The sequence below is a fragment of the Triticum urartu genome, chromosome 5 (genome assembly GCF_003073215.2).
Source record: "Triticum urartu cultivar G1812 chromosome 5, Tu2.1, whole genome shotgun sequence".
In the NCBI taxonomy this organism is placed as follows: Eukaryota; Viridiplantae; Streptophyta; class Magnoliopsida; order Poales; family Poaceae; genus Triticum; species Triticum urartu.
The window spans coordinates 468,663,157-468,688,927 of NC_053026.1; positions in this window are offsets into that span (position 1 = coordinate 468,663,157).

The following is a 25,771-nucleotide window of genomic DNA, read 5'->3' on the forward strand; positions in this document are numbered from 1 at the left end:
CGGGTGAACCCAAACGTGCACACCAGCCTAGCCCCCGCGTGCAGGATGAGCGCGGAGGAGCGACGGGAAACTGTCGTTCTTCCAAGGTCAAGACTGAGAGGCGAGCGAAGCAAGAGGAGAAAAATCCAACTCAGGCGAAGGGAAAAACGCGGTAACTCAGAATTCCATTAAAAAATTGCAACCAACTACAGAAAGCAAACAAAAGATTAGCCGCGTCCGGCACCTAGTATAGTCTTCTAACCAACGTGGAGCTAAGTGCTGCCACTAGGACGTGGCAGGGAGCCCCCGTGAGGCCCACGGCAGCACTCAGTAGACTCCGGGGCATGTACATCCCCACTCATTATGGCGTGAGAGTGTCACGAGCGGAGACCTTCACAGGCACGGGGCCTTGCTTCATGCATAGAACTTCTAGAGGTGCTGCATATTCCAGGCATTCTGGATGGCGATATGCCAGGCCTGGAGACGCGAGAGATCCTAAATGGGCCCTCCCACATGGTTGAGAGCTTATGCAGCCCCTCCCTAGAGATCACCAACCTTAGGACGAGATCACCCACCTCGAGCGTCCTGGAGCAGACACTGCAGCAGTGGTACCGCCGCAGCGCCTGCTGGTACCTCGCTGCTCGGAGCGAGGATTGGTGGTAGGGTTACTCCCCCAGCACGAGGTCCATCCCCCGCGAGGCATCACGGCGTGCCTTGTAAAACACCAAGACCCGCGCGGAGCAATGCCTGACCTCGTGAGGGAGAATCGCTTCAGCTCTGTAGACAAGGAAGAATGGAGTTTCGCCCGTCGGCTTGGTCACGGTACTGCGGATGGACCACAACACAGACTGGAACTCATCAAGCCAGTCCCTGCCACAGGCCTCGAGCTTTTTCTTGAAGGTTCTTGCCTTGAGGCCTCTCAGGACCTCCATGTTGTTGTCCTCGGCCTGGCTGTTGCTCCTATGGCATAGCATATCTGTGTTCCAATATTATCACACTATGTTTTGAAAAGGTTGCTAGTGAACCGCGAGCCGTTGTCGGTGATGATGCGATTAGGGACCCCCAAACCGGCTCACGAGGCCCTTGATGAACTTGACTGCTGAGCCGGCTTGGATGGTGCAGATGTCTTCCACCTCTGCCCACTTGGTGAACTTCTCGATGGCGACGTAGAGGTAGCGGTAGCCCCCCGACGCTCGAGGGTACGGGCCCAAGATGTCTAGCCCCCAGACCGCGAACGGCCAGGAGAGCGGGATGGTGTGGAGACCTTGAGCGGGTTGGTGGATCTACTTGGCATGGAACTAGAAGGCTTCATAGGATCTCACTAGCCTGGTGGCGTCACTGAGTGTCGTGGGCCAGTAGAACCCACTACAGAACGCCTTGCCTATGAGGGTGCTCGACGAAGAGTGATGCCCGCAATCCCTGCCAGGTATGTCGGCCAGAAGCTCGTGTCCCTACTCCCTGGAGATGCACCGCAGAGAGACATCGTTCGGCCGTTTTTGGTAAAGCTCACCATCACGGATGCAGTAGGTTGTGGCCTAGCGAGTCACACACTCTGCTTCTTCCTCCTTCTCCGGCAGGGTCCCCTAGAGCAGGTACGCCTTGAACACCTTGCTACCTCTTGAGCACTGCGTTGGTTTTCCCCGAAGAGGAAGGGATGATGCAGCAAAGTAGCGTAAGTATTTCCCTTAGTTTTTGAGAACTAATGTATCAATCCAGTAGGAGGCTACGCGCGAGTCCCTCGTACCTGCACAAAACAAATAAATCCTCGCAACCAACGCGATAAGGGGTTGTCAATCCCTACACGGCCACTTACAAGAGTGAGATTTGATAGATATGATAAGTTAATATTTTTGGTATTTTTATGATAAAGATGCAAAGTAAAATAAAAGAAAAGTAGAAGGCAAAGGAAATAACTAAGTATTGGAAGATTAATATGATGAAGATACACCCGCGGGACATAGGTTTCACTAGTGGCTTCTCTCAAGATCATAGGTATTCTACGGTGGGTGAACGAATTACTGTTGATCAATTGACAGAATTGAGCATAGTTATGAGAATATCTAGGTATGATCATGTATATAGGCATCACGTCCGAGACAAGTTGACCGACTCCTGCCTGCATGTACTACTATTACTCCACTCATCGACCGCAATCCAGCATGCATCTAGAGTATTAAGTTAATGAAAACAGAGTAACGCCTTAAGCAAGATGACATGATGTAGAGGGATAAACTCATGCAGTATGATGAAAACCCCATCTTGTTATCCTCGATGGCAACAATACAATACGTGCCTTGCTTCCCCTACTGTCACTGGGAAAGGACACCGCAAGATTGAACCCAAAGCTAAGCACTTCTCCCATTGCAAGAAAGATCAATCTAGTAGGCCAAACCAAACTGATAATTCAAAGAGACTTGCAAAGATAACCAATCATACATAAAAGAATTCAGAGAAGATTCGAATATTGTTCATAGATAGACTTGATCATAAACCCACAATTCATCGGTCTCAACAAAAACACCGCAAAAAGAAGATTACATCGAATAGATCTCCACAAGAGAGGGGGAGAACATTGTATTGAGATCCAAAAAGAGAGAAGAAGCCATCTAGCTAATAACTATGGTCCCGTAGGTCTGAGGTAAACTACTCACACTTCATCAGAGGGGCTATGGTGATGATGTAGAAGCCCTCCGTGATGGATACCCCCTCCAGTGGAGCTCCGGAACAGGCCCCAAGATGGGATCTCATGGATACAGAAACTTGCGGCGGTGGAATTAGGGTTTTGGCGCCGTATCTGATCATTTGGGGTACGTAGGTATATATAGGAGGAAGGAGTAGGTCGGTGGAGCAAGAGGGGTCCCCACGAGGGTGGAGGGCCGCCCTGGGGGGGGGGGGGGGTAGGCGCGCCCCCTACCTCGTGGCCTCCTCTTTTGTTTCTTGACGTAGGGTCCAAGTCTCCTGGGTCTTTTTCATTGAGAAAATCACGTTCCCAAAGGTTTCATTCTGTTTGGACTCCATTTTATATTCCTTTTCTTCGAAACCCTAAAATAGGCAAAAAAACGGGAATTCTGGGCTGGGCCTCCGGTTAATAGTTTAGTCCCAAAAGTAATATAAAAGTGGATAATAAATCCCAATAATGTCCAAAACAGTAGATAATATAGCATGGAGCAATCAAAAATTATAGATACGTTGGAGACGTATCAAGCATCCCCAAGCATAATTCCAGCTCGTCCTCAAGTAGGTAAATGATAAAAACAGAATTTTTGATGCGGAGTGCTACTTGGCATAATTTTAATGTAATTCTTCCTAATTGTGGTATGAATATTCAGATCTAAAAGATTCAAGACAAAAGTTCATATTGACATAATAATAATAATACTTCAAGCATACTAACTAAGCAATTATGTCTTCTCAAAATAACATGCCCAAAGAAAGTTCATCCCTACAAAATCATATAGTTTAGTCATGCTCCATTTTCGTCACACCAGAATGCTCTCATCATGCACAACCCCAATGACAAGCCAAGCAATTGTTTCATACCTTAGCAATCTCAAACCTATAAACTTTCACGCAATATATGAGCACGAGCCATGGACATAGCACTATGGGTGGAATAGAATATGATGATGGGGGTTATGTCGAGAAGACAAAAAAGGAGAAAGTCTCACATCAACGAGGCTAATCAATGGGCTATGGAGATGCCCACTGATTGATGTTAATGCAAGGAGTAGGAATTGCCACGCAACGGATGCACTAGAGCTATAAATGTATGAAAGCTCAACAAAAGAAACTAAGTGGGTGTGCATCCAACTTGCTTGCTCACAAAGACCTAGGGCACTTCAGGACGCCCATTGTTGGAATATGCAAGCCAAGTTTTATAATGAAAATTTCCCACTAGTATATGAAAGTGAGAAAACAGGAGACTCTCTATCATGAAGATCATGGTGCTACTTTGAAGCACAAGTGTGGTAAAGGATAGTAACATTGTCCCTTTTCTCTTTTTCTCTGATTTTTTTTCTTTGGGCCTTTCTCTTTTTTATGGCCTTTCTCTTTTTTTTATTTCCTCACTTGGGACAATGCTCTAGAAAATGATGATCATCTATTTATTTACAACTCAGTGATTACAACTCGATGCTAGAACAAAAGATGACTCTATATGAATGCCTCTGGCGGTGTACCGGGATATGCAATGAACCAAGAGTGACATGTATGAAATAATTATGAACGGTGGCTTTGCCACAAATACTATGTCAACTACATGATCATGCTAAGCAATATGACAATGATGAATGTGTCATGATAAACGGAATGGTGGAAAGTTGCATGGCAATATATCTCGGAATGGCTATGGAAATGCCATAATAGGTAGGTACGGTGGCTGTTTTGAGGAAGATATAAGGAGGTTTATGTGTGAAAGAGTGTATCATATCACGGGGTTTGGACGCACCGGTGAAGTTTGCACCAACTCTCAATGTGAGAAAGGGCAATGCATGGTACAGAAGAGGCTAGCAATGATGGAAGGGTGAGAGTGCGTATAATCCATCGACTCAACATTATTCATAAAGAACTCACATACTTATTGCAAAAATCTACAAGTCATCAAAAACCTGGGCACTACGCGCATGCTCCTAGGGGGATAGATTGGTAGGAAAAGTGTCACACCCTGATTTTCATGCCACTACACTTAAGCTCACAATAATGATAAAATATGGTTTGACAAAAACTTTTGAGTGTTTTGTCTTTGCTTTGATTGAATGTTTGACTGTTGTTTGCAAGTGATTTAAAAATCAAATAAATCCTCCAACTCCTATACTTCATCTCCTTGCTCCAAACTCTTGAACCAATGATCATGCCATGTGTATAGGACATAAAAATAATTTCTTACAAAAATAATTTGGCCAAATAGTATTTTCAAAAATTAGTTTTCCAAAAACCCCTGAATTGAGGTTTGTACTGCAAGTACATAATTCAGGGTAGTAAAAATCTTTCCAAAAATATGTTTGACTCCTATTAGATATAGGATACCCAGAAACCACAAAAATATAATTTTAAAAGTTATTTTACTATTCTATTTAAAGGCTTTTTCTTAAGTACAGAAATGGTCTTTAATAGGTTAAAATTATTTTAATGCTTTAAAAATATTTGGGAAAAACCTAGGGAAACTCAGTGGACATATATTGTCCATATATAAGAGTTTTAACACATGGTCATGTTCAAAATATTGGTCAAATCCCTCAAAAACCCTTTTTGGATATTTCAAGCTTTTGAAATATTTACAAAGGAAATATTCTCCAAAAATTCCAAGAAAATTCTAGGATGTCACATATGACATGTTTGATTATCCTGCCAAGTCTCATGTCATGGAGAATATAATAACCCCATGAAACCCTCTCAAAACCACTTCTGTCCTTTTTCAAGTTTGAAGAACTTTAGATTATCAAACTTGTCCAAATGCTCTATAACTTGGCCACATGCTATAATGGTCTAATAAATCATCTAGACCAAGTGGCACAAGTTGGAGAACAAGTTAACTTGATCAAAGTGCCCCAAAACCCTTCCTGTCCAGAACCAAGTTTGAACAACTTTACATTGGCAACTTTCTCCTTTTGATCTCAACTTTTATGGACATGTTCAGAACCTCAAATGATGACACTACACTAAGTGGTGCATCAAGAAGAACAGATTTGTATGACTAAATCTTGGTAAAGCGATTTCTACTGATTTCTAGGGTTTACAAAAGTTGCACTGGCAACTTTGCCCAAATGAGCTCAAATTTGGTGGCACACCCTATTTCTAAGTGTCATTCCATCCTGTTAAGTATGATAGCAATTGGAGTTCATTTTCTTGCCCAAACCAACAACAAACACCTTCTGCCATTTTTCCAAAAACACCATTTTTACCTCTTCCACTAATCTCCATGGGCTCAAAGTTTTACCACAGCCCCTCCTAGTCCCCTTCCACCTCCAGTGACAATGGAAAATCCACAGCTCAATTATTGGAGGGGTAAAACCCCACTTTCTCTCTCTGGGCAGCCCATTTCCCTCTCTCTCTCAACCCCACCTCTCTCCCATTGGGTCACCAGGGCATCCAAGGCCACCACCCCTTTGCTTACTCCTCCCCTGACCCCCTAGACACTAGTGGCCACGCCCTGGGTGCCAAAAAGATGCCAATGCCAGCCATATGCATGATCTGGAGCGCGCTACAGTGCACCAGGGCACTGTAGCCGCGTCCTACCCGAGGCTTCTGACCACCTAGGGCCTTCCCCTTGTGTACGCCGTGGCCGCCTCGACGTCCAGGACACGCAAGGCGGTCGGCCCCCTCCTCCTTCTCTCTCCGGTGACCTCTGACACCCATGCCCGAGCGCCGCTCGCGTCCGCCAGTCACCGAACTCGTGCGGGACCTTCTCGAGCTCGCTCTCCTTCCCCTCTACCCTAAGAGAGCCATGGACCATGCCCACAAGCACCTCAGACACACCCCAAAGCGCCCGTTCGGCCCTGGCGTTGCCTAGGCCGCGGCCGTGGTCGTCGTCCATGGTGATCCGTGTCCTCGCCATATGGAGCCACCCCCGAGCTCTATCTCGACTCTCCTGGACCCTCCTCTCTCCCTTACACCTCCAGGACCAACCCACTCCCCCTCCCGTTCCTTCTTCCTCCTCCTCTGCCGCCATTGCCTCCCCAGACCCCCGCTTAAATTCGGGGTATCCCGAGCCTCCCTTCTCTCCCTAACCACTCCAATACCCTCATACCACCACCTCGAGGCCCTCCATTGCCGTCGTTCATCCCCGGGAACGCTGCGCGCTCGTGGCCAAAGATGGCCGACGGCATCCTCCGCAGCCGTCCAAGCCGTCGCCGCTACGGCCCTCGTCGGCGTGCGCAAAGCACCAAGGTGGATGCGGCACAACCTCCTGAGCCCATCCATAACCAGAGCGTCGCCGGAGGTGCCCCGTAGCGCCAGCAGTCGTCGTCGGGGCTCTCTGCTCCCTCGGCCAGGCGAGCGTGCGGGAGGAAGACGAAGACGAAGGCCCTGCAGGTGGGCCCCGCTCGTCAGTGGCCCAGCCACCGGGCCATGCTGGCAAGTGGAGGCGGGTTCGCTCTCTCCCTCGTCCCAGCAGCGAAGGCGTACTCCTTCTGGGCGCCTTCGACATCGCCCTTGCCACCCGCGCAGCTGAGCCGCTGGGCCGACTCACTGCTATCTCCCGCCATGTGCGCAGGATAAGGGTAAAACCCTTTCCCTTTTCTTTTCTTTTCTTTTTTTCTGTAAACTTGTAAAATCCACAAATAATTCAAATGATATCCAATTTTGATGATTCAATTTTCTAGTAGTTCCTAAATTCATGATCTATCACATGGAGCTATTTGCACATTTTTCCAGAAACATTTTCTTCACAAATGTTTATGAAATCCCATTTTTCCATTTCTGTGATGAACTTTAGAAAATCACAGAGAGATCAAATTTGATCCAAATGCCATGATTCAAATTTCCAGGTGCTTCTAAGTTCATAACCAAGTTTATGCACATTTTTATTAATACTTTATGTGACACACAATATAATGAGCCATTTCTTCATATTTGTCAACTTTGCCAATTCATAGGGAATTCATTTGAACTCCAAATCCAGTGAAACCAACTCCTAGATGCTTCTAAAATCATGGTATGTTAAATGGCTGCCTTTGCTCATTTTTCAAAAATATGTTTCTGTACACTTCTTGCAAATCCATAAACCCCTTGATTCCATCATATCAAAATGTTTAGAAATATCCACTGCCCAAATTCCAATGAAACCACTCTGGTTAATTTTCATATAACCAGAGATGTCCTAGAAAAGTCAAATCAATATTTTTAGAGCACTTTTATTTCCTGCCTTGTTGTGTTGCTTGTTATGATTGTTTCAACGTTAGTTGACGAAGTAGATAGAGTACTTGGAGAAGGACCAGAAGACTTGAAGACTCTGATGAACCAGGCAAGCAGCCCTTTGACCATGTCTATGAAACCCTTTTTATGCATGTCATATAGCACCATATTGTTGTTGCAACGGAATCATGATGAGGTGGTAGCCACTTTGATGGGTTGCCTCTGTTACTTCCTCATTGATACTTGCATTGTGCATGACCCTACATCCTTATGAGGGTTATGCCGGTGGGAGTAGATAGGATGCTAAAGTAGTTGCTACGCAAAAAGGAACGGGAATATGCATGGTGATGGAGACAAAGTATTTTCAAAGGACTTTTCGAAAACCCCGCCGGGTGCCACTTATGCCCGAGGGAGATAATGAGATGGGTAACTGCTTGATGACGAAGTGGTGTACCGAGGCAAGTGTGTGTGTTGCTTTCAAAAATGGATTGGTTTAAGTTGCGACCGTTATTCCAACCTTACATGCGCAACCACTCTACCCTTATATGGGAAATGGCATTATTGATTACCTAGGCCGATACTAGCTTGTAGCCCACATTACTAGTGACGGGGGAGAGTTGGTGCTCTCTCTCGAGACGGGGTCGTGCCAGGTAGGACGGCCAAGATCATTTTTATGGGGCACCGGACACACCGTTGGTACCTCGTGCCAGTGGTATGTGATGAATATGGGAGCGAGGCTCCACAAATTTAAGTTGTGAGATGTTGGGCACAGGGGTTACTACCAATCGACTGGACTCCATGTTAGGTTCGTCTAGGGAAAGATAGTGATCGGGTGCTTACCCCGGGTACTTGAGGTACCGCGGGTCGTGGATGACACGGAAGTTCCCCGGATCTTGTGGGTAAAGTGTGCAACCTCTGCAGAGTGTAAAACTATTCGAATTGCCGTGTCCATGGTCAAGGACAGTTGGGTAACCGCTCTTGGGCTACGTCCACTTGTTTACAAACCAGTGTGTGTGGGAAGAACTACTTGGGTCAAGTCAAAGGACTTGACATGGATGAGTTGGGTTGGAGCCCACTCCCTTTATGTTGATATCTGTAACTAGCCCCTATGGTTACTTGAATCCATATGATGCATGGTTTACCAGTTATTGAACATGTCATAACAAAATAAAATTAGCTTCCTACAAAAATTTACCTATGTCATGCATTGTTGTATCTTGAGCCAAAATATGGGTTGCTTGCGAGTACATTCAAAGTACTCATTGGCTTGCCACTGGTTATTTTATTGGCCAGGCATGAAAGAACATGATATGAAGAAGAATACTTCGGTGACGAACATGCGAGCTAGGACGCTTCCCAGTCAGAATGCCTGTAGGGTTAAGGCAGATGGCATGGGTCCAAGTTAGAGACGAAGATTTCCGCTGTGAAGTTATACTCAAGACTTGACCATAATGGTCATAATTTATGTAAGATGGTATGTATGGATGTAAGACTCTTGTTATTCAGCTTCTGTGTGTTCAGTGAGCATTGATCTCTAGGATCACCGTACACGTGCATTCCGTGATCACAACTTATGGGTCGGGGTCCCAACAGAGCTGGTATCAGAGCCATCCTGACTGTAGGAAGCCTTAGTTAGCATGGTCGTTAGTTAGGGTAAAACTATTTCGAAAACTATTACTAGTTTTCAAAACTATCTATGCTTCTCTTCCCCTCTAAGTTTTTCTGAAAAACTAAGGTATATTTTCCTTATTGATCTCTTCCCCTTCAAAACTTATGGTCGCTAGTACCTTTAAGCCCCTGACCACAGGATTCCCTGTAACCCTCATGGGTAACCTAGAAGGAAGATTCCTTGTCGAACACTCACCCACCTCTTCCGAACACAAGATTGGCGACACCACAACAAGATGATACCAACAGAAGATACATCCTTGAGGAATAAGGACATGAAGGCCCAGAAGATGGTGACACCCTTGACATTGCTCCAAGATGATGCGACCTTAGCCTATGATGATCAGGGCATAGGAAATGCAAGATCATGATGTACATCGCTAATAGAGCAACCATGTCCTTACCGTTGTTGTATCGACAACCACCGGTGGATGAGAACCTCGCCATTTGGTCCGCCTCACTATAGTGAGCAGGAAAACGGTTCTCTTCGTTCCCTGCTCTTGGTGTCGATGTTTTCATCAACGTAACCGACATGTTGGACCTCTACTATGCCTTGTTAATATCATTGCATAAGGGATTACCTACCTGGTACCATCGACGCCTTAGAAGGCAAAATGGGTCGTCATGATTAAGAAGACAACAGAAGACCGAGTCAATACCTGCTACGAGGAGCCACCTTCACCCCATCACTTCAACAGGCGACAAGTTGTTGAAGAATCTTCAGGCTCAACCTGGATCATTTCATCTAACAACTACAAGAGACGTAGCAACACCTGAGGAAACCTCAGAATAATGCACGAGGCTCAAGGCACGACTACTGAGTCTGAGAACCCCTAGGGTAGGACGAGTCGTGTACCCCCCGATGCGCAGTCGAGTCCGTATGATGGTTCGAATAGAACCATGATTGTGTGTTGCTTGTTTTTATTTGTTTGTATTTTGATATAAGTCGCACTTTTTCCCTGGGCAACAAGAACACGACTATATCACCTGCCTTATTTTGTTGTTGTGTTTGGCCCTTTCGGCACTTGTTTTTTTCGCACTTGCACTATAGAACCCCTTTTAGGCATCCCCTCCTGTACGCTACTTTCCCCTCTCATCTCTCTCCTCAACTGAAGACAAGCAATACAAGATGCACCAAGGGTTCAACATCGGTGACCAACTAGCACTGAAGAAATTTTCTACAGCCTCCTCGACCAAGTGAAACCCCGTAGAGTTATGTTTAACCCCCCAGACTAGAAACCCATTCCTAGACCCTTCGAGACTTCACGAGATACCCCAGCTCGAGTCCTTAACTATGTGCTTAACCCATAAAATTGAAAGAGAACTAGTTAAGCCTGTGTAAACCTTGCACAACACTGGGTTCATTATGGAACTAGTGGACATAGTGAACGAGCACATTATCATCCTAATATAGCACCAGAACTGACGATGTCATAGGGGAGACCAGTTTGAGGATATAGGAATGGAGGACAAATGACTTGATGAGTTTATATCAATGACTTGAGGAATTATATGAGACTATTTGGTGGATTATGAGGCTTTGATGTTGGTAGATGAACTTGGTGGGATCATGAGTATAGATTAGCATAGCTTTCATTACCCCTGAGTAAATTGGATTTAGTAGGATAATTGTGTTCGCAAGCTGGAATTCTTGGAAGTATTTGGATTTAACTTAGCCATGGGATACTGATAGGAGACAGTTGATATAACGTAAATGACTTGGGGGAACATGTAGGAATTCTCGTTGGACAAGAGATTTGGATTTAAGTAGGTGATTCTAGTTGAATATAGATGCTGAGTATGTCTACATGGTTCGGAGTAAATTGGATTTAAACTGATGATCTCGATCATGATACCATGTTTCTCGGTGGACGATAAACTAGGAGATTGGACTAATTGTCGGAGTTTATTTAGGGATCTTTATGAGCATGACCTTGGAGTATTACTAGATCACAATAACGGGAATTGGTGGACTGACTATAGTAAGGTAGCCCTTTCAAGTATTTGGGGATTATAGGGACTTTAGGAGATCATGTGGAACACCAGCATAGGCATTGGATTTGTAGAATTAATGGGTTATGTAGTGATTAATGGAAGTTAACGGGTTGTTGGAGTTGATTCATAGGAAAGGAAACAAGATTTTGGAGTGGCATACGACTTGTTTCCTTAGGATAGAGATGCACTAACATGGACCTTGGAAGAATAGGATGAGCACTCGGATTGTCCTGTTTTATTCCAGCTTAGTAGCTTATATGTTCTACCCATGGATTTTTAGGGGCAGACATACATATGAGTTTGGGGATCGTAGACATATATGATTTTGTTAGACCTCCTCTTGGGAGTCATGAGGATATGAATAGCATGAGTGATGATTGGAGTTGACCTATGCGAAATGATGCTTTCAGTGGTACAAGGTGGTCTGTTTGGAGAACTAGACAGAACAATTGGCATCACAGGAATTGTGCTCAAGGATAAATGTTCACTCGCACCCTAGGATCCTTGAAACCCTTAAGCCCTACCAAGCTACAACATGGTCGGACCAGGACCGTGGGTCTTGACTCTAGATCGAGAACACCTTGGACCATACTCAACCATTACCACCACCAATACCCCCATCCTACTTTATGTACCTCATGAACAAAGTCTTCATGGAGTACTTGGACAAGTTGGTTGTCATCTTTATTTTCGTAACATACTTGTCTACCCGAAGACGGAAGAAGAATCATTGAGCTAGTAAAGGAGGAAGAACTACACCAACCACCATCGTCAAGAAGTAAACCTTCGCATCGAAGACCAGGCATATTTGCAAGCCACTTCTCTCAAAGGAACCAACCATTCCATGTCCAAAGGAAGCTCACACCAAGATTTAACAACCCCCTCCGAGATCGCCACAAGATGAAGAGAAGACAATTACCAGATGAAGTTACCACCTGAGTTACCCACTGTGCGTAATGTTTCCACATGACACAACTCCAGAAACGTTTCCAACTTCCTAACTAGCCCGGTCTCTACAAGGACATCGACCACGAGCCATCGTCCTCCAGCCCAATATGACCTACGTGAGAGACCCCAATTGCAACCTGGATCACACAGGACGTCGTACACGAAGCCATGTCATCAATTATTTCAAGGACCAATGAAGCACCACACGGAAGTAGAAACAGTACGAGGACATGAGGACTACCCCAGATTTAAGTCTCGTATTCCTTTCCGCGTCTAGTCTGGGAATCTCGGGGACGAGATTCTTGTAAGGGGGGTAGGTCTGTCACACCCTGATTTTCATGCCACTACACTTAAGCTAACAATAATGATAAAATATGGTTTGACAAAAACTTTTGAGTATTTTGTCTTTGCTTTGATTGAATGTTTGACTGTTGTTTGCAAGTGCTCTAAAAATCAAATAAATCCTCCAACTCCTATACTTCATCTCCTTGCTCCAAACTCTTGAACCAATGATCATGCCATGTGTATAGGACATAAAAATAATTTCTTACAAAAATAATTTGGCCAAATAGTATTTTCAAAAATTAGTTTTCCAAAAACCCCTAAATTGAGGTTTGTACTGCAAGTACTTAATTCAGGGCAGTAAAAACCTTTCCAAAAATATGTTTGACTCCTATTAGATATAGGATACCCAGAAACCACAAAAATATAATTTTAAAAGTTATTTTACTATTCTATTTAAAGGCTTTTTCTTAAATACAGAAATGGTCTTTAATAGGTTAAAATTATTTTAATGCTTTAAAAATATTTGGGAAAAACCTAGGGAAACTCAATGGACATATATTGTCCATATATAAGAGTTTCAACACATGGTCATGTTCAAAATATTGGTCAAATCCCTCAAAAACCCTTTCTGGATATTTCAAGCTTTTGAAATATTTACAAAGGAAATATTCTCCAAAAATTCCAAGAAAATTCTAGCATGTCACATATGACATGTTTGATATCCTGCCAAGTCTCATGTCATGGAGAATATAATAACCCCATGAAACCCTCTCAAAACCACTTCTGTCCTTTTTCAAGTTTGAAGAACTTTACATTATCAAACTTGTCCAAATGCTCTATAACTTGGTCCACATGCTATAATGGTCTAATAAATCATCTAGACCAAGTGGCACAAGTTGGAGAACAAGTTAACTTGATCAAAGTGCCCCAAAACCCTTCCTGTCCAGAACCAAATTTGAACAACTTTACATTGGCAACTTTCTCCTTTTGATCTCAACTTTTGTGGACATGTTCAGAACCTCAAATGATGACACTACACTAAGTGGTGCATCAAGGAGAACATATTTGTATGACTAAATCTTGGTAAAGCCATTTCTACTGATTTCTAGGGTTTACAAAAGTTGCACTGGCAACTTTGCCCAAGTGAGCTCAAATTTGGTGGCACACCCTATTTCTAAGTGTCATTCCATCCTGTTAAGTATGATAGCAATTGGAGTTCATTTTCTTGCCCAAACCAACAACAAACACCTTGTGCCATTTTTCCAAAAACACCATTTTTACCCCTTCCACTAATCTCCATGGGCTCAAAGTTTTACCACAGCCCCTCCTAGTCCCCTTCCACCTCCAGTGACAATGGCAAATCCACAGCTCAATTATTGGAGGGCTAAAACCCCACTTCCTCTCTCTGGGCAGCCCATTTCCCTCTCTCTCTCAACCCCACCTCTCTCCCATTGGGTCACCAGGGCATCCAAGGCCAACAACCCTTTGCTTACTCCTCCCCTGACCCCCTAGACACTAGTGGCCATGCCCTGGGCGCCAAAAAGATGCCAATGCCAGCCATATGCGTGCTCTGGAGCGCGCTACAGTGCACCAGGGAACTATAGCTGCGTCCTACCCGAGGCTTCTAACCACCTAGGGCCTTCCCCTTGCGTACCCCGAGGCTGCCTCGGCATCTGGGACACGCAAGGCGGTCGGCCCCCTCCTCCTTCATCCCCGGGAACGCTGCGCGCTCGTGGCCAAAGATGGCCGACGGCATCCTCCGCAGCCGTCCAAGCCGTCACCGCTACGGCCCTCGTCAGCGTGCGCAAGGCACCTAGGTGGATGCGGCACAACCTCCTGAGCCCATCCATAACCAGAGCGGAGCGTCGTCGGAGGTGCCCCGTAGCGCCGGCAGTCGTCGTCGGGGCTCTCTGCTCCCTCGGCCAGGCGAGCGTGCGGGAGGAAGACGAAGACGAAGGCCCTGCAGGTGGGCCCCGCTCGTCAGTGGCGCAGCCACCGGGCCATGCTGGCAAGTGGAGGCGGGTTCGCTCTCTCCCGCGTCCCCGCAGCGAAGGCATACTCCTTCTGGGCGCCTTCGACATCGCCCCTGCCACCCGCGCAGCTGAGCCGCTGGGCCGGCCCACTGCTATCTCCCGCCCTGTGCGCAGGATAAGGGTAAAACCCTTTCCCTTTTCTTTTCTTTTTTTCTGTAAACTTGTAAAATCCACAAATAATTCAAATGATATCCAAATTTGATGATTCAATTTTCTAGTAGTTCCTAAATTCATGATCTATCACATGGAGCTATTTGCACATTTTTCCAAAAACATTTTCTTCACAAATGTTTATGAAATCCCATTTTTCCATTTCTGTGATAAACTTTAGAAAATCACAGAGAGATCAAATTTGATCCAAATGCCATGATTCAAATTTCCAGATGCTTCTAAGTTCATAACTAAGTTTATGCACATTTTTCTTAATACTTTATGTGTCACACAATATAATGAGCCATTTCTTCATATTTTTCAACTTTGCCAATTCATAGGGAATTCATTTGAACTCCAAATCCAGTGAAACCAACTCCTAGATGCTTCTAAAATCATGGTTTGTTAAATGGGTGCCTTTGCTCATTTTTCAAAAATATGTTTCTGTACACTTCTTGCAAATCCATAAACCCCTTGATTCCGTCATATCAAAATGTTTAGAAATATCCACTACCCAAATTCCTATGAAACCACTCTGGTTAATTTTCATATAACCAGAGATGTCCTAGAAAAGTAAAATCAATATTTTTAGAGCACTTTTATTTCCTGCCTTGTTGTGTTGCTTATTATGATTGTTTCAATGTTGGTTGACGAAGTAGAGAGAGTACTTGGGGAAGGACCAGAAGACTTGAAGACTCTGATGAACCAGGCAAGCAGCCCTTTGACCATGTCTATGAAACCCTTTTTATGCATGTCATATAGCACCATATTGTTGTTCAACGGAGACATGATACTGTGGTGACCACATGGGGTGGTTTGCCACCGTTACTTCCTCGTTGATACTTGCATTGTGCATGACCCTACCTACTTATGAGGGTTATGCCGGTGGGAGTAGATAGGATGCTAAAGTAGTTGCTACGCAAAAAGGGACGGGAATATGCATGGTGATGGAGACAAAGTATTTTCAAAGGACTTTTCGAAAACCCCGCCGGGTGCCACTTATGCCCGAGGGAGATAATGAGATGGTTAACCGCTTGATGACGAAGTGGTGTACCGAGGCAAGTGTGTGTGTTGCTTTCAAAAATGAATTGGTTTAAGTTGCGACTGTTATTCCAACCTTACATGCGCAACCACTCTACCCTTATATGGGAAAGGGCATTATTGATTACCTAGGCCGATACTAGCTTGGAGCCCACATTACTAGTGATGGGGGAGAGTTGGTGCTCTCTCTCAGGATGGGGTCATGCCAGGTAGGGCGGCCAAGAACATTTTTATGGGGCACCGGACACACCGTTGGTACCCCGTGCCAGTGGTATGTGATGAATACGGGAGCGAGGCTCCACAAATTTAAGTTGTGAATTGTTGGGCACGGGGGTTACTGCCAATGAGTGGACTCCATGTTAGTGTCTCTAGGGAAAGATAGTGATTGGGTGCTTACCCTGGGTACTTGAGGTACCGCGGGTCGTGGATGACACGGAAGTTCCCCGGATCTTGTGGGTAAAGTGTGCAACCTCTATAGAGTGTAAAACTATTCGAATAGCCGTGTCCACGTTCAAGGACAGTTGGGTAACCGCTCTTGGGCTACGTCCACTTGTTTACGAACCAGTGTGTGTGGGAAGTACTACTTGGGTCAAGTCAAAGGACTTGACATGGATGAGTTGGGTTGGAGCCCACTCCCTTTATGTTGATATCTGTAACCAACCCCTATGGTTACTTGAATCCATATGATGCATGGTTTACCAGTTATTGAACATGTCATAACACAATAAAATTAGCTTTCTACAAAAAATTACCTATGTCATGCATTGTTGTATCTTGAGCCAAAATATGGGTTGCTTGCGAGTACATTCAAAGTACTCATTGGCTTGCCACTGGTTATTTTATTGGCCAGGCATGAAAGAACATGATATGAACAAGAATACTTCGGTGACGAACATGCGAGCTAGGACGCTTCCCAGTCAGAATGCCTGTAGGGTTAAGGTAGATGGCATGGGTCCAAGTTATCGATGAAGATTTCCGTTGCGAAGTTATACTCAAGACTTGACCATAATGGTCATAATTTATGTAAGACGGTATGTATGGATGTCAGACTCTTGTTATTCAGCTTCTGTGTGTTCAGTGAGCATTGATCTCTGGGATCACTGTACACGTGCATTCGGTGATCACGACTTATGGGTCGGGGTCCCAAGAAAAAGACCATCGCTCATCCCCGACCGCCAGTCATAAGGAAGACAATAAAAAAACACCTCATGTTTCAAATTTGTTACATAACGTTTACCATACGTGCATGCTACGGGACATGCAAACTTCAACACAAGCACTTCTCAAATTCACAACTACTCAACTAGCACGACTTTGATATTATAACCTCCATATCTCAAAACAATCATCAAGCATCAAACTTCTCTTAGTATTCAAAACACTCATAGGAAATTTTTTACTAATCTTGAATACCTAGCATATTAGGATTATTTAAGCAAATTACCATGCTATTTAAGTCTCGCAAAATAATCTAAGTGAAGCATGAGAGATCAATATTTCTATAAAACAAATCCACCACCGTGCTCTAAAAGATATAAGTGAAGTACTAGAGCAAAACTATATAACTCAATAGATATAAGCGAAGCACATAGAGTATTCTAACAAATTCCAAATCATGTATGGATCTCTCAAAAGGTGTGTACAGGAAGGATGATTGTGGTAAACTAAAAAGCAAAGACTCAAATCATACAAGACGCTCCAAGCAAAACACATATCATGTGGTGAATAAAAATATAGCTCCAAGTAAAGTTACCGATAGAAGTAGACGAAAAGAGGGGATGCCTTCCTGGGCATCCCCAAGCTTTGGCTTTTAGGTGTCCTTAGATTATCTTGGGGGTGCCATGGGCATCCCCAAGCTTAGGCTCTTGCCACTCCTTGTTCCATAATCCATCAAATCTTTACCCAAAACTTGAAAACTTCACAACACAAAACTCAAAGTAGAAAATCTCGTGAGCTCCGTTAGCGAAAGAAAACAAAGGACCACTTCAAGGTACTGTAATGAAATCATCATTTATTTATATTAGTGTTAAACCTACTTTAGTCCAACTTATCTATGGTTTATAAACTATTTTACTAGCCATAGATTCATCAAAATAAGCAAACAACACACGAAAAACAGAATCTGTAAAAAACAGAACAGTCTGTAGTAATCTGAAGCTAGCGCAAGATCTGGAACCTCAAAAATTCTAAAATAAATTTCTGGACGTGAGGAATTTATCTGTTAATCATCTGCAAAAATAATTAACTAAATAGAACTTTCCAAATAAAAATGGCATCAGATCTCGTGAGCGTTAATGTTTCTGTTTTTTACAGCAAGATATCAAGACTTTCCCCAAGTCCCCTATTAAATCCCACTTTTATCAATTTTAGCATCAAGATCTAAAAACTCCGAATTATTGGAACGCCTTCTAGGTAAAGGTGGATCATATTTAGTCCCATCATTATTAAGATTCATATTCCAAAACAAAGATTTAATAGGGGACAAATCAATAACTTTTAGATCTTCATCTTTATTTTCATAGGAACTAGAAGAACACGCTCTTATAAAGGCATCTTTCTTAGCATGCATCCTAGTGGTTCTTTATTTGCACTCATCAATGGAAATTCTCATGGCTTTGAGACACTCATTGATATCATGCTTAGGTGGAATAGATCTAAGTTTCAAAGAATCAGCATCAAGAGAAATTCTATCAATGTTCCTAGCCAACTCATCAATCTTAAGCAATTTTTCTTCAATCAAAGTATTGAAATTCTTTTGCTAAGTAATAAATTCTTTAATATTAGATTCAAAATCAGAGGGCATCTTATTATAATTTCCATAAGAATTGTTGTAGGAATTACCATAATTATTAGGGGGATTACTAGAATAAGGCCTAGGATTAAAATTTCCTCTATACGCGTTGTTACCAAAATTGTTCCTACCAACAAAATTCACATCCATAGATTCGTTATTATTCTCAATAAAAGTAGACAAGGGAATATCATTAGGATCAGAAGAAACACTTTTACTAGCAAATAATTTCATAAGTTCATCCATCTTTCCACTCAAAACATTAATTTCTTCTATCGCATGCACCTTTTTATTAGTAGATCTTTCAGTATGCCATTGAGAATAATTAACCATAATATTATCTAGGAGTTTAGTAGCTTCTCCTAAAGTGATTTCCATAAAAGTGCCTCCTGCGGCCGAATCTAAAAGACTTCTAGAAGCAAAATTCAATCCGGCATAAAATTTTTGTATAATCATCCGCAAATTCAAACCATGAGTAGGCAATTACGTATCATTAATTTCATCCTCTCCCAAGCTTGTGCAACATGTTCATGATCAAGTTGCTTAAAATTCATAATATCGTTTCTAAGGGTGATGATCTTAGCGGAGGAAAATACTTAGAGATAAAAGCATCTTTGCACTTATTCCATGAATCAATACTATTTTTAGGCAAAGACGAAAACCAAGCTTTAGCATGATCTCTAAGCAAAAAAGGAAATAGCTTCAATTTAACAATATCGTTATCCACATCTTTCTTCTTTTGCATATCACACAAATCAACGAAGCTATTTAGATGGGTAGCGACATCTTCACTAGGAAGGCCGGAAAACAGATCTTTCATGACAAGATTCAGCAAAGCAGTATTAATTTCACAAGATTCAGCATCGGTAAGAGGAGCAATCGGAGTGCTAATAAAATAATTGTTGTTGGTATTGGTAAATTCACACAATTTAGTGTTATATTGAGCCATCGTGACAAGCAAGCAAACTAACACACAAGCAAACAAAAAGCAAGCGGGCAAAAAGAGGCAAATGGAGAAGGAGAGGGATGATAGAGAGAGAGAGGGCGAATAAAACGGCAAGGGTGAAGTGGTGGAGAGGAAAACGAGAGGCAAATGGCAAATAATGTAATGCGGGAGATAAGGATTGTGATGGGTACTTGGTATATTGACTTTTGCATAGACTCCCCGGCAAGGGCGCAAGCAATGGCTCATTGTCGGGAGTCAAATCTGGACTTGCGCGAACCTCCCCGGCAACGGCGCCAGAAATCCTTCTTGCTACCTCTTGAGCACTGCGTTGGTTTTTCCCGAAGAGGAAGGGATGATGCAGCAAAGTAGCGTAAGTATTTCCCTCAGTTTCTGAGAACCAATGTATCAATCCAGTAGGAGGCTACACGCGAGTCCCTCGTACCTGCACAAAACAAATAAATCCTCGCAACCAACGCGATAAGGGGTTGTCAATCCCTACACGGACACTTACGAGAGTGAGATCTAATAGATATGATAAGATAATATTTTTGGTATTTTTATGATAAAGATGCAAAGTAAAATAAAAGCAAAGTTGAAAGCAAAGGAAATAACTAAGTATTGGAAGATGAATATGATGAAGATAGACCCGGGGGCCATAGGTTTCACTAGTGGCTTCTCTCAAGAGCATAGGTATTCTACGGTGGGTGAACGAATTACTGTTGAGCAATTGACAGAATTGAGCAAAGTTATGAGAATATCTAGGTATGATCATGTATATAGGAATCACGTCCGAGACAAGTAGACTGACTCCTGCCTGCATATACTACTATTACTCCACTCATCGACCGCTATCCAGCATGCATCTAGAGTATTAAGTTAATGAAAACAGACTAACGCCTTAAGCAAGATGACATGATGTAGAGGGATAAACTCATAAAAAATGATGAAAACCCCATCTTGTTATCCTTGATGGCAACAATATAATGCGTGCCTTGCTGCCTCTACTGTCACTGGGAAAGGACACCGCAAGATTGAACCCAAAGCTAAGCAATTCTCCTATTGCAAGAAAGATCAATCTAGTAGGCCAAACCAAACTGATAATTCGAAGAGACTTGCAAAGATAACCAATCATACATAAAAGAATTCAGAGAAGATTCAAATATTGTTCATAGAAAGACTTGATCATAAACCCACAATTCATTGGTCTCAACAAACACACTGCAAAAAGAAAATTACATCGAATAGATCTCCACAAGAGAGGGGGAGAACATTGTATTGAGATCCAAAAAGAGAGAAGAAGCCATCTAGCTAATAACTATGGACCCGTAGGTCTGAGGTAAACTACAAACACTTCATCGGAGGGGCTATGGTGATGATGTAGAAGCCCTCCGTGATGGATACCCCCTCCAGCGGAGCTCCGGAACAGGCCCCAAGATGGGATCTCGTGGATACAGAAACTTGCGGCGGTGGAATTAGGGTTTTGGCTCCGTATCTGATCGTTTGGGGGTACGTAGGTATATATAGGAGGAAGGAGTACGTCGGTGGAGCAACAGGGGGCCCACGAGAGTGGAGGGCGCGCTTGGGGGGGGGGGGGGTAGGCGCGCCCCCTACCTCGTGGCCTCCTCTTTTGTTTCTTGACGTAGGGTCCAAGTGTCCTGGGTCTTGTTTGTTGAGAAAATCATGTTCCCGAATGTTTCATTCCGTTTGGAGTCCGTTTGATATTCCTTTTCTTCGAAACCCTAAAATAGGCAAAAAACAACAATTCTAGGCTGGGCCTCCGGTTAATAGGTTAGTCCCAAAAATAATATAGAAGTGGATAATAAAGCCCAATAATGTCCAAAACAGTAGATAATATAGCATGGATCAATCAAAAATTATAGATACGTTGGAGACGTATCACTCCTCGGTCCAGCACCCCTCCTGAGGCTCGAGCACGAGGAGCAGATGGGCCCCTGAGGTCAGGCCGCAAGTAGGTGCACCCGAGGGTGGTGCTGGGGGAGCTCCTCCTGAGGCGTTGCCGGTTCCATGGTGGAGGGGGTTGCTGATGGCTTGAAGATCCGCTCCTCGAAGATGCGAGGCTCTTATGGCAGGTGCCGGGTGAGGGAGTCCTGGATTAAGGGGTCCTCGGGCGTCCGGCCTATGTGACGTGGGCCGGACTCATGGGCTATGAAGATACGGGAGAGAGCCGTGTTCGGATGGGATTCTCCTTGGCATGGATGGCAAGCCTAGCGTTCGGATATGAAGATTCCTTTCTCTGTAACCGACTTTGTACAACCCTAGGCCCCTTCATGTCTATATAAACGAGAGGGTTTAGTCTGTAGCGGCAATCATAGTCATACATGCTAGACTTCTAGGGTTTTAGTCATTACGATCTCGCGGTAGATCAACTCTTGTAAACCCCGTACTCATCAATATCAATCAAGCAGGACGTAGGGTATTACCTCCATCAAGAGGGCCCGAACCTGGGTAAAACTTCGTGTTCCTTGTCTCCTGTTACCATCGACCTTAGACACACAGTTCAGGACCCCCTACCCGAGATCCGCCTGTTTTGACATCGACATTGGTGCTTTCATTGAGAGTTCCTCTGTAACGTCAAAGACAAGATTGATGGATCGCCTCATTATCAAGGACAGTATCACCTCCGGAGGAGCCCTGGCCGCAGGCCAAACCCTCCGTCTGGGCGGCTTTACCATGACCGCCCGTCCGGCCGTTAAGCCGACGATGACTTCTCAGGTCATCGAAAATCCCTTTGTGTTGACCCCGAATACTCCAAACGGATGGATCTGACATAGTTTTCGTCTTTAAATGAGCTTCTAGATCGCATCGCTGCCTTGGGGGTCGCCACAGACTACGATCGGATTGGGCTTAAACCCGATCAGAGAGAAATCAAATCTCCACTGATCACCCATCAGGTAGCGGTACTAGAGGAGAAAATCAACAACTCTTCCTCTATATTGAGGATGAAATACATTCGGGTTTCCGAGCATGAAGAGCCGGATACCCGTCCACGGAACAACACGCCCCGTCCTCTGAACCCAGAATCGGATGGCGGACCTGAAAAATTGGTTGATATCCCGGAGCCCATTGTAACACCCCAGATGTAAACCTCCTTATTTTGGCAATGTATCAATGTTTGTCTCCATCCTATTCCTTGGGTCTATCATGGTTGGCTTTCTTTTGCTTGCCTTTGAGTTATTTATTTCTTGCATTGCTATGCCTTTTCTTTTATTTTGCACTGGTCATCTATATTTGCATCATGATCTTGGCAAGTGTTGTGTGTGCTTGAGTCATTTTGCATATCCATCCACATCATGTGCATTGTGTGTTGCATGCATTTTATTTTGCATGACCACCTCCTTGCATCACCTCTCCCTCCTTATCTTTCTTTTTTTGGTAGGTGCCATTTTCCCTACCCCAATAATGTCAAAGGCTTCCTCATAGTTCAATCATTATGTCCTAATCATCTCTGTCAAATCTCAGCCTTATCTAAGTTGTTTGGGTTAGGGTTTAAAATGGTTTGAGTTTGAATTTAAGTCAAACTTGAATTATTTTACTTCCTTTAGAAGTACCCAAATAATTTTTATTAAATTTAGGATCTTGGGTATATATTTATATCACCCATAGCCAATCCCAATCACTCTGGCCTTTTCCTTGTTTTCTGTTTGGAGGAAAATATGAAAAGGAAGAGAGTGTGAGGGCAGCAACAGTCCAGCCCAGCAGCATCCGAAACCCACCCGGGCCTCGTGCTAGCTAGTTGGGCCCAACCCCTAGCCGTCCCAGCTTTCCCGGAGTGCGCTACCTCCTTCGCTCGCCCTTCGGTGTGGTTATCCACGCTGGTGGTCGCGCAAGCCCCACCTGCAGCCTCCCAGCTTACTGTTCCTCGACCTCCTTGCCCCTCTCTGTCTCACGGTAAAAGCAGAGGCCATGGCGCCCACGTGACCCCATGGCCAGGCTCGCGTCGTGCCCCGCCTATAAATTGAGCAGCTGCGCCCCTCTAGTGTTTCCCCTTCTCCACCGCCACCAAGGGGTGATTCCCCTTTCCTCTTTCTCCCTCCTCGTTCACTCCCGATTGCAACCGGAGCACGTCGCCACCGTCGCCGCCCCACCGGTCGCCTCCGGGCGCCTCAGCGAGTCCTCCTGCTTCCTCATCGTCCATGTCGTCCTATGCGTCCGCTATGTCACCGTGGGAGACGTCAAGTCCGTGCCTGGCTTCCTCCTCTGCTTCCTTCTTATTCTCGGTCAGAGATCGTGCCAAGGTTCAGAGTACTATCGTGTCGTCTCCCTGTTGACACCATATTTTGGCATGATCGAAAATATAATTAAGAAGGCCATAAATGGAAAAGTTCTCAAAGTGAGGATGTTCCGTATCGTCAAAAGGAGAAACTTTGATATTTGCGTCAGAGCCATCCGGTCTCATCTCTAATGCCGACGTTGTGTTCGAAATACTGAGATTTTGTATCTAGAACACTATTCGGCTGATTACACCCTCATGATGGGCTCGGATGAAGGAGCACCCTAAAGGAATTGTCTTCGTATCGTCGAGCCGATCGATTTTCATATATAAATCATCTCAATCCGAGTTCGTATGCAAAAGTTACAGTCAATATGGTGCGGACTAGCTAGGGATCAATATATTACGCTGAACATCAGACACCTGTCGATGGATGTCTGATACAATGCGTGAGCAATTGGCCATTGAAGACGATCTCAGATCTAAAAGTGTTCAACATGAAAGTTGTTCATCTCGTTGAAACGTTGAAGATTTCTTTTGGCCTTGTTTCCATCTGAGGTCGTTTACCACCTCAAAAATTACCCGCAAGGTGCAGCCAGTTTAAACCGAACAGTTTTGGAAAGTTCGGACAAAACCAATCTGAATTTGACTAGGGTTTTGGAAGTAAATCCATGCCTTTTCCATGCACGGGAAGTCCAGCCGCCTATTATATACCTAAGGGGTGACGGCCGATTGAACAACACCAATCGAACAAACACATCTACTACTTTTTCGTGTTCATCTACTTTTTATCTCTCCTTTGTATCTTTCTTCTCGTTCTTCGCTAGTTCTTCATGCTGGAGGGCTGCGGATCCACGAGGCTCTAGGGGCGAGTGACGAAGCTATGTACCTAGGGTAGGGTCATGGACCTGTCCAAACTGCCCTACCCGAGGACATCTCTAGAAGAAATCACCTTTCAATCGACTTGGAGGTGTTCCACTTGACAGACTCGAAGACACTCGACCAATAAGCGATCATTCGACCAAGACCAAACCACTCGACGGCCAGGAGACCTAAAGGCACTCCGCATGCTAACGGCCGGTTACTAAGTAGCCTTTATGGTCATCACAGCATTTTATTAGGGGCGTTGCCAGTAACGCCCGACCTTAATGTATTTAAAACCCTGCATAACTGAGGGCCGGAGGGGTCCGGCGAACTCTATATAAGCCACCCCCTCCTTAGTGTAAAGGGTTCACACCCCTGTAATTCATACACGCATAATCCAGTCGACCGCCTCCGGGCTCCGAGACATAGGGCTATTACTTCCTCCGAGAAGGGCCTGAACTCGTAAACCTCACGTGCTTACAACTTCTCCATAGCTAAGATCTTGCCTCTCCATACCTACCCCCCTACATTACTGTCAGACTTAGAACCACGATAGTTGGCGCCCACCGTGGGGCAGTTGTTTTAGCGATTTGTTAGAGGAGTTGCGATCTTTTCCGATCCGAATCATCATGGTTTCTGGCGGAGTTTTGGTGGAGGGCCGCGAGATCTGTCTCGGCGCGCTCATGTTCATCGCCGACGACTCCGCTTGGCTTCAGGAGGCTCCACTCGACGTGGACGCGCTCCCTATCCGCGGGGCGACGCAGTTTCGCGCGTGCATCTGCGGTGTCCTTTTGCGGCAACCGTCGACCCACTATCGGTCGGCTCCTGTGCTGTACTCCCTCCCTGTTTCCCGCTGGCGCAAGCACTCCGGTCGGTCGAGAATTCAGCGGTGGGTGAGACACGCGGTGGCACGCCAGTCGGCCACCCCGCAAGTCGCGGCGATCGAGCCCGATGAATCCCTCTACGGCCTATTCGATCTGTCGACTAGC